The 10047-nt window shown below is 42.1% G+C and overlaps 1 non-coding gene across 1 annotated transcript; it reads left to right on the top strand.

Moving 5' to 3' along the window:
• The first annotated feature begins 1970 nt into the window (after positions 1–1970).
• Positions 1971–2042, top strand: TRNAC-ACA (transfer RNA cysteine (anticodon ACA)). The gene has a single exon. It is a non-coding gene; the product is annotated as a tRNA-Cys (tRNA).
• Positions 2043–10047: the final 8005 nt, after the last annotated feature.

Below are 10047 nucleotides of genomic sequence, written 5' to 3'. Positions count from 1 at the left end.
AGACAGCATATTAAAAAGCAGAGACATTACTTTGTCAACAAAGGTCTGTCTCATTAAGGCTATGGTTTTTCCAGTGGTCATGTATGGATGTGAGAGTTGGACTATAAAGAAAGCTGAGCGCCAAAGAATTGATGCTTTTGAACTATGGTGTTGGAGAAGACACTTGAGAGTCCCTTAGACTGTAAGGAGATCCAACCAGTTCATCCTAAAGGAGATCAGTCCTGGGTGTTTATTGGTAGGACTGATGTTGAAGCTGAAACTCCAATCCTTTGGCCACCTGATGTGAAAAGCTGACTCATTTGAAAAGAACCTGATGCTGGTAAAGATTGAGGGCAGGAGGAGAAGGGGATGACAGAGGATGAGATGGTTGGATGGCATCACCAACTCAATGGACATGGGTTTGGGTGAACTCCGGGAGTTGGTGATGAACAGGGAGGCCTAGCTTGGTGCAGTTCATAGGATTGCAAAGAGTCGGACACAAGTGAGCGACTGAACTGAACTAAATAACACACAAAGCCATCCTAGACTGAAATGCTTTAATTGTCTCATAGAATTATAACAAGAATTGCATGAGAGAGTCAATGGCTAAGGATAGAGTTAAGAGATTTACAGGTGGAAATTTTCCCCTTTCTTCCCTTTCCCTGTGAATCCAAGCTTACCAATCATTTCTATCAAAGTCATAAAGTTATCAAGAATTAACGTACCTCTCTAACATTTAGCATCAGAATTTCTTTACTGTATTTACCATCGCCCAGAAGTGTTGGCTTCAGCATCACTTTGTTTCCTTTCCAAAACTTGGCAAATTTATTGAACTCCTTTTGGGATTACTCTCTGACTCCCACATCCTCCTTTTGTTCATCCTATCCTTGACTAATGTGTGACCTTTTTGTTGGAATTATTGAAATTCATTAATGGTCTTATTATCTCTGATTGGTGGCATTTGTCAATTGTGCTGTGGCATTCATCAAGCTCTCATTAGCCCCAACAAGGATCACTTCCGGCACTGACCAAATTTCAGAAACTAATTTTCCTTAACCTCATCAGCTCAGCTTCAACAGCCCTGGCTAATAAGCTACTAATGAGTTTGCTGTTGAGTTTGTAACAAAAAGAAATAGAATTAGTGAGTATTCAGCAAAGTTAAAAGATACTGAACTTTCAGAAAAGGATGTCATTTCTCTAGAGCACTGTTCTATAGAATGCCTTCCTGTGTAAGGGTATTGGGATGGCAGGAAATGGCTTTACCCCTGGGGGTGGGGGTGACAGTCCACAACCCCCTGCCTTTAGCCCTAACAATGTGATGTGTCTACATCTAAGATGATTTCTGATCATCCCAGAGCCCAGAAAAGAAAGGCATTTACGTCAGTGTGAAACAGTGGGGACGCTGACTCACTCCTCGAAGGAACCTCAAGTGATCTCTTTATTGCTCAAGTAGCTTCTGAGAGTTTGAGAAAACGAATCTTGCCTTCAAAGTCATAAGGTTTGGGTTCTTACTAGCCATTGGGCAAATGATTTAACCTCTTAACCTTGGGCCCAGGTACATCTTCAGTAAAATGAGGATAACAAAACCTCACCTGTTCCCAAAAACAAAATTTGATCAGATGAATTCTGCGCAATGTCTCCTCAAAGATGGAACGGTGGGTCCCCCAAAGATTTTGCTTTTTGCTGTCCTCACTCCCAACACTCACCTCCTTCCTCATTTTCACACCAAGAAGATCAAAAGTTTCCTTCCACTATGGCTGGAGGAGTTTGGCTGCATTGTGGTGAAAAGCATAGTTTTCATGGACCATCTGCCAAGCTCCTCTAGTTTTGAAAGGGAATGACCTCTGTGGTAAATACCAAGCTGAAAACCCTCCAAGGTTTACTTGTTGTATGTCTCAGGGAACTCAAACAGGGACTTTGTATCAACCTAGAGGAGTGGGATGGGGAGGGAGATGGGAGAGAGTTTCAAAAGGGAGGAGACATATGTACACTCCCTGGTGGCTCAGATGGTAAAGCATCTGTCTACAATGCAGGAGACCCAGGTTCAATCCCTGGGTTGGGAAGATCTCCTAGAGAAGGAAATGGCAACCCACTCCAGTATTCTTGCCTGGGAAATCCCATGGAAGGAGGAGCCTGGTGGGCTATAGCCCACGGAGTCGCAAAGAGTCGGACATAACCGAGCAACTTCACATACGTACATGGCTGATTCATGTTGAGGTTTGACAGAAAACAATAAAATTCTGTAAAGCAATTATCCTTCAATTAAAAAACAAATTAATTAAAATTTAAAAGAAAACAAAAAATCTTCCAAGGTTTGAACAAAAAAAAGTGGTGGATAGGAGAATCTCTAGGATGGGAAGGAGAAGGCGCACTCAACATGCAGGGAATCTTGACATTTCCCACCATGGTCTGCCCTCCTCCACAAGGCTTATGTCACTCTGATCCTGGTCCCTGTTGGTCAAAGTTGGTCCCCCAAAATGGTGTGCTCCTTCTAACAGCTCATTCTCCTTCAGTCAGCTTCATCTCCTTAGTTCTCGGCTTTGGGATAAAAGTCCTCGATTAAGCAGGGCACAGTCCTTGACCTTGGGAAACTCACAAGATAATAGAGGCAGAAGCTGGGGAAAGAGATAGTAACAGTGACATGAGATAAGTGGTCTCATGAGAGGACATACAAGGTGATACAGCAGCATCAAGAAGGAAAAGACCAGCCTGCAGAAAACTTTCATAGAGGAAGTTAGTTTTACACCACATACATTTGACATCGCAGAGTCAGACATGACTGAGTGACTGAACTGAACTAAATAGTTAACACCTGAGAAGAAGGACCCCTGTATGACCTGGCTCAGCCTCCTGAGATTAATCCCTTAGTGATGTGGGCACCAGGAGGTACAGCATCCACCCCAGTCTGCCCACTGCAGCCTGTGAGTGAGGGGTTGAGCTGCTGGCCTCACCAAGGTGACTGCGGGCTGGGGGCTGATGCTACCACCTGTGCTTGCCTTTAGTATCAGCAGATAGCTCCTGGAGCTACTTGGAAACAACATTGCTTGGAAAGTATTGACATATGTTAGTATAATTTCTAGAAGAATTAGTAGAACCATATTATACATCAGAGTATTTATAGTCAGGGTTTACCCAGTAGAAACCGGCACAATTTCTTCCTTGAGAATCCTAAAACCATATAACCCACAGGATGCTCATCTCAAAAATCATAATGCCATCCACTCCCAAAGCCACTGCCCTAGTTAAGACTCTCATTACCTTTAATGAAATTCTTAGGGCACACTCCTAACTGTTTTCTGCACTCCTGGATTCCAATATTAATCCTGACAGTCCTCCTCAGAGTACAGCTAAGATCACAGTCGTTAATGTCCCCTACATTGCAGCTGTCATCCCCAAAATGTTCTCTCTCTCCAGCCTTGTCTCTCACTGCACCCCACCACAGCCCAGTCCATCAGTCTCGCTGTTCCACGAACACCCTCAGCTTTTGCTCAAATATTCCCTCCACCAAGAATACATCCCACTCCCCACAACCAGTCTTTGCCTTTCAAAGTTTTTCCCTGATATCTAAACCTTGCAAAGACATCCTCCCTGATGAAGCTCTTGACATTTTCTTATTAAGATGTGATGATTTCCTCCTCTAAGCCCCCATCTCACTTAGCTAGGAATTCTCTTGTGACCCTTCACTTATTACCACGTGACCCTGGGAAAATTGTAAGGGATTTGATTTAGGTCATACCTGAATGTTCTAGTGGTTTTCCCTACTTTCTTCAATTTAAGTCTGAATTTGGCAATAAGGAGTTCATGATCTGAGCCACAGTCATCTCCCGGTCTTGTTTTTGCTGATGGTATACAGCTTTTCCATCTTTGGCTGCAAAGAATATAATCAATCTGATTTTGGTATCGACCATCTGGTGATGTTCATGTGTAGAGTGTTCTCTTGTGTTGCTGGAAAAGAGCGTTTGCTATGACCAGTGCATTCTCTTCGCAAAACTCTATTAGCCTTTGCCTTGCTTCATTCTATACTCCAAGGCCAAATTTATCTGTTACTCCAGATATTTCTTGACTTCATACTTTTGCATTCCAGTCCCCTATAATGAAAAGGACATCTTTTTGGGGTGTTAGTTCTAGAAGATCTTGTAGGTCTTCATGGAACCGTTCAATTTCAACTTCTTCAGCATTACTGGTTGGGGCATAGACTTGGATTACTGTCATAATGAATGGTTTGCTTTGGAAATAAACAGAGATCATTCTGTCATTTTTAAGACTGCATCCAAGTACTGCATTTCAGACTCTTTTGTTGACTGTGATGGCTACTCCATTTCTTCTAAGGGATTCTTGGCCACAGTAGTAGATATAATGGTCATCTAAGTTAAATTCAACCATTCCTGATCATTTTAGTTCATTGATTTCTAAAATGTCGATGTTCACTCTTGCCATCTCCTCTTTGACCACTTCCCATTTGCCTTGATTCATGGACCTAACATTCCAGGTTCCTATGCAATATTGCTCTTTACAGCATCAGGCTTTACTTCCATCACCAGTCACATCCACAACTGGGTGTTGTTTTTGCTTTGGCTCCATCTCTTCATTCTTTCTGGAGTAATTTTCCACTGATCTCTAGTAGTATATTGGACACCTACTGACCTGGGGAGTTCATCTTACAGTGTCCTATCTTTTTGCCTTTTCATACTGTTCATGGCGTTCTCAAGGCAAGAATACTGAAGTGGTCTGCCATTCCATTCTCCAGTGGACCATGTTTTGTCATATTAGATTTGATAGACAGAGTGCCTGAAGAACTATGGATGGAGGTTCATGACATTGAACAGGGGGCATTGATCAAGACCATCCCCAAGAAAAAGAAATGCAAAAAGGCAAAATGGTTGTCTGATGAGGTCTTACAAATAGCTGAGAAAAGAAGAGAAGCCAAAGGCAAAGGAGAAAAGGAAAGACATACCCATTTGAATTCAGAGCTCCAAAGAATAGCAAGGAGAGATAAGAAAGCCTTCCTCAGTGATCAGTGCAAAGAAATAGAGGAAAACAATAGAATGAGAAAGACTAGAGATCTCTTCAAGAAAATTAGAGATACCAAGGGAACATTACATGCGAAGATGGGCTCGATAAAGGACAGAAATGGTATGGACCTAACAGAAGCAGAATATATTAAGAAGAGGTGTAAAGAATACATAGAAGAACTTTACAAGAAAGATCTTCATGACCCAGATAACCACAATGGTGTGATCACTCACCTAGAGCCAGACATCCTGGAATGTGAAGTCAAGGCGGCCTTAGGAAGCATCACTATGAACAAAGCTAGTGGAGGTGATGAAATTCCAGTTGAGCTATTTCAAATCCTAAAAGATGATGCTGTGAAAGTGCTGCACTCAATATGCCAGCAAATTTGGAAAACTCAGCAGTGGCCACTGGACTGGAAAATGTCAGTTTTCATTCCAATCCCAAAGAAAGGCAATGCCAAAGAATGCTCAAACTACTGCACAATCGCACTCATCTCACAAGCTAGCAAAGTAATGTTCAAAATTCTCCAAGCCAGGTTTCAATAGTACATGAACTGTGAACTTCCAGATGTTCAATCTGGTTTTAGAAAAGGCAGAGGAACCAGAGATCAAATTGCCAACTAGATTGGATCATCAAAAAAGCAAGAGAGTTCCAGAAAAACATCTACTTCTGCTTTATTGACTATGCCTGAAACTGTGGAAAATTCTTAAAGAGATGGGAATACCAGACCACCTGACCTATCTCCTGAGAAATCTGTATGCAGGTCAAGAAGCAACAGTTAGAACTGGTCATGGAGCAACAGACTGGTTCCAAACAGGAAAAGGACTATGTCAAGGCTGTATATTGTCACCCTGTTTATTTAACTTATATGCAGAGTACACCATGATAAATGCTGGACAGGATGAAGCACAAGCTGGAACCAAGATTGCCAGGAGAAATATCAATAACCTCAGATATGCAGATGACACCACCCTTATGGCAGAAAGTGAAGAAGAACTAAAGAGCCTCTTGATGAAAGTGAAAAAGGAAAGTGAAAAAATTGGCTTAAAACTCAACATTCAGAAAATTAAGATCATGGCATCTGGTCCCATCACTTCATGGGAAATAGATGGGGAAACCATGGAAACTGTGACAGATCTTATTTTGGGGGGCTCCAAAATCACTGCAGATGGAGACTGCAGTCATGAAATTAAAAGATGTTTGCTCTTTGGAAGGAAAGTTATGACCAACCTAGATAGCATATTAAAAAGCAGAGACATTACTTTGCCAACAAAGTCTAGTCAAAGCTATGGTTTTTTCAGTAGTCAAGTATAGTTGTGAGAGTTGGACTATAAAGAAAGCTCAGCACTGAAGAATTGATGCTTTTTAACTGTGGTGTTGGAGAAGACTCTTGACAGTCCCTTGGACAGCAAGGAGATCCAACCAGTCCATCCTAAAGGAAATCAGTCCTGAATATTCATTAGAAGGACTGATGCTGAAGCTGAAACTCCAATACTTTGGCCACCTGACGTGAAGAACTGACTCACTGGAAAAGACCCTGATGCTGGGAAAGATTAAAGGTGGGAGGAGAAGGGGACAACAGAGGATGAGATAGTCGGATGGCATCACCAACTCAAAGGACATGTGTTTGAGTAAACTCTGGGAGTTGATGATGGACCAGGAGACCTAGTATGCTGCAGTCCATGGAGTCACAAAGAGTTGGACACGACTGAGCAACTGAACTGAACTGGGAAAATCACTTAACCATAAATAGAGAATCATACCTACCTTACATGGTTGTTGAAAGGATTAAATGAGATTAAAAATAACTTGGGGGGACTTACCTGGTGATTCAGTAGTTAAGACTCTGAGCTCCCAATGCAGATGGCATGGATTCAGTGTCTGGTCTGGGAACTAAGATTCCACATACCATGCAACCAGCCTAAAAAATAAAATAAATAGAAAATATAAATAAATAAAAATAACTGTGAGTTGTGCCGGGCATATGAAGTACTCAATCTATGGTAGCTTTTCTGGTAGCTATTTTTTTTTGTCTCTAATCACACACATACACACACACACACACACTGTGAGCCCTGAGGACAAGTGCCAGTGCTGTTCATCTTTGTGTCCCTTGCAGGACATCTCATGTGGTTTCTCCTCAAAAAGCGTTGATCGAATTGGAAATGCCAGCCTCCCAACTAAAACAGTAATTCTTAACATCCAGAGAAAAAGCTCTAAGAAGAGGAATAACTCACACCCTTTGTCACTACATGCAGGCTTCATCAATATATCTCTTTTACCTCCTTGAGTCATTTGTTCTCGACAGACTAGGTATTGTCTTACCTAATAAGGACACCGACATATATCCAACTCATATCGTAACTACTTGATTTCTATAGCATCTCAAAAATGTAAGGGTTTGTCTCCCAGACTGAATTGTGTGATTTCTATTTCCTTGATTTGTGTAGGGGTCACAGAGGAGGGTGGAGTGACTCTCTCCCCTCTGTTTTAGTAGTGAGGACCCAAAAACAGAACTCAGTACAGAACCGTGTTCCCAAAAATGTTCCCTAGATATTGTTGAGCCAGACTCTCACTCATATTTCTTCAAGTTGAACAAGCTGGTGGATATTCATGCACATTTCTTAGTGAAGCTGCTAAGGAAGCCAAAGATCAGTCTGGGGAAGCGGGGGCCCAGCCGAGCCTGGCAGGTCTCTCTCCCCTCAGCTTTGTCTGTACTTCATTGTCCTTGGGACAGCTTGCTCATGTTTCCTCCTGCACAGGCCAGACAAGGCCAAAGTTTCTCAGATGTGCTAAGGCTATCAGGGCTGCGATACCATTTGGAGTTAAGTCTTGATGGAGTGTACTAAGAAATCATCTTGTTATGTTGGTGTTCTCAAAGCTTTTCTGCCCTCCTGTTCATTCTATCAGAAGCTGATCAGAGGGAAGGATATTAAACCATCCATCAAAGGTCTTTGCTTGAGGGAAACAATCATAAAGAATGTATTTGTAAAAAGTGTTTTGTTGTTTAATTGGAAGAAGAATAGGTACATGTGTTGGGGCTTCCCAGGTGATAAAGTATCCACCTGCCAATGTAGGAGACACAAGAGATGCAGGTTCTATCCCTGGGTCAGGAAGATCCCCTGGAAGACCCCCTGAAGGAGGGCATGGCAACCCACTCCAGTGTTCTTGCCTGAAGAATCCCATGGACGGAGGAGCCTGGCAGGCTACAGTCCATGGGGTTGCAGAGTCAGACACAATTGAGCACCTGAGCACAGAGCACACAGAGGCACATGTGTATGTATAATGAATAAATGAATGTATAAATACATAAATGAATCACTTTGCTCTACACCTGAAACTATCACAACATGGTTAATCAATTATACTCCAGTATGAAATGAAATGGCACCCCACTCCAGTACTCTTGCCTGGAAAATCCCACGGAAAGAGGAGCCTAATAGGCTGCAGTCCATGGAGTCGCTAAGAGTCCAACACGACTGAGCGACTTCACTTTCACTTTTCACTTTCATGCATTGGAGAAGGAAATGGCAACCCACTCCAGTGTTCTTGCCTGGAGAATCCCAGGGATGTGGGAGCCTGGTGGGCTGCCGTCTATGGGGTCGCACAGAGTTGGACACGACTGAAGCGACTTAGCAGCAGCAGCAGCATGAAATGAAAAGTTTTTATAAACATACTTTCTTTTTAAGTGCATGTTCAAGAAAAGGGAAGAAAAACAACCATCCCTTCATGTATGCAGAAAGACAGGAAATCTTATCTTCATCTGAGATTTATAGAGAGAAACATTAGAGACTGAACAAGACAGCAACATCCCCCAGAGAAATGGTGAACTTATTTCCCATTGGAGATAGATGCGTCCTGTTCATCCTCACCTCTTATACTAAGTGTGAATTTTGATGTCTGAGTCTTTTGGTGGCCCCCAAGATTGGACTTGGATGTCCTTAATGTACCCTGGTCTTTCCCTCTTATAGTAATGGGTCATCCCACTGTCCAGCCACTTTCCTCTTTATCCATCTTCAGCTTACTCCAGCCCACCTGGCAGGTGCTTCAGATTCAAGAGACCTTAATTTGCATTCTGATACATTGCTATTAAGACTGAAAACTGCTACTTATTGTTATAGAGGAAAATTGGCAATATTTGTCTAATCTTATCATATCTTTTGGGCTTCCCTGGTGGCTTTAAAAATTATAAAAGAACAGTCTTTGATCTGGCAGTTCTTACACATCTAACCGAACACTTAATCTTCCAAGTGAAGGATGAACAGGAATGATCCTCTCTCAACAGGAAATGAGTTCATCATTTGTTCTGAAAGATGCTGCTTTGAAGGCAAGAATCGTGACTATCCTGCTCCATCTTCAATCTTCAGAAGTCAAGACTGTCCCTAACACCCATAGGCATTCAATAAATATTTAAGTGAACAAATGACCTTACCAAAAATTCAAATTTCCTTCATCATGTAAAACCTATTTTTATAAACTCAGTGTGCTCCTCTTCCAAACAGGACGGTTAACTAGACCTATTGTTTTGAAAGGGCAAAACAGGGCGTCTCTGAAGCTCTTCCTGAGTTGAAAACTGAAACATTTATTACTGACATTTAAGTGTTGCTCCCACCTACTCCCCCTTTGCAAATATTTCTGAAGAAAACTCATTTCCAGATAGATATATCCTCATTTGCATCTAATTCTCTGCATATTACACTCAGTGGAGGAGGGCCAGCAAAGGTTAGGGCATCAGAGAAAGGTGACAACCAGAGACTCGAGTGAGTGTAGAGCTTTAATTGGCAATTAGTCAGAATAAAGTAAGAGATGGTGGAACTGGGTGCCTGTTCTAGTACGCAGCAAAGAACTCTGCATCGTGACCGCATTACAAAGAACACAGAAGATATCTTTCCATTTTATCTAAGTCAATGTACTTAAGGGCAGACAGGTGTTTGTCACAGTCATTACTGTCCTGAAGGGTCAGTAATGAAGTCCCTCTTGGATTCCTGATATCAGTAATTTGGGTCTTCTCTCTTTTATTCACGGTCTAGCTAGAGGTTTATAAATTCTGTTGCT

This window comes from Bubalus kerabau, chromosome 13 (assembly GCF_029407905.1).
Source record: "Bubalus kerabau isolate K-KA32 ecotype Philippines breed swamp buffalo chromosome 13, PCC_UOA_SB_1v2, whole genome shotgun sequence".
Taxonomy (NCBI): domain Eukaryota; kingdom Metazoa; phylum Chordata; class Mammalia; order Artiodactyla; family Bovidae; genus Bubalus; species Bubalus kerabau.
This window is presented reverse-complemented; position numbering and strand designations above follow the sequence as displayed.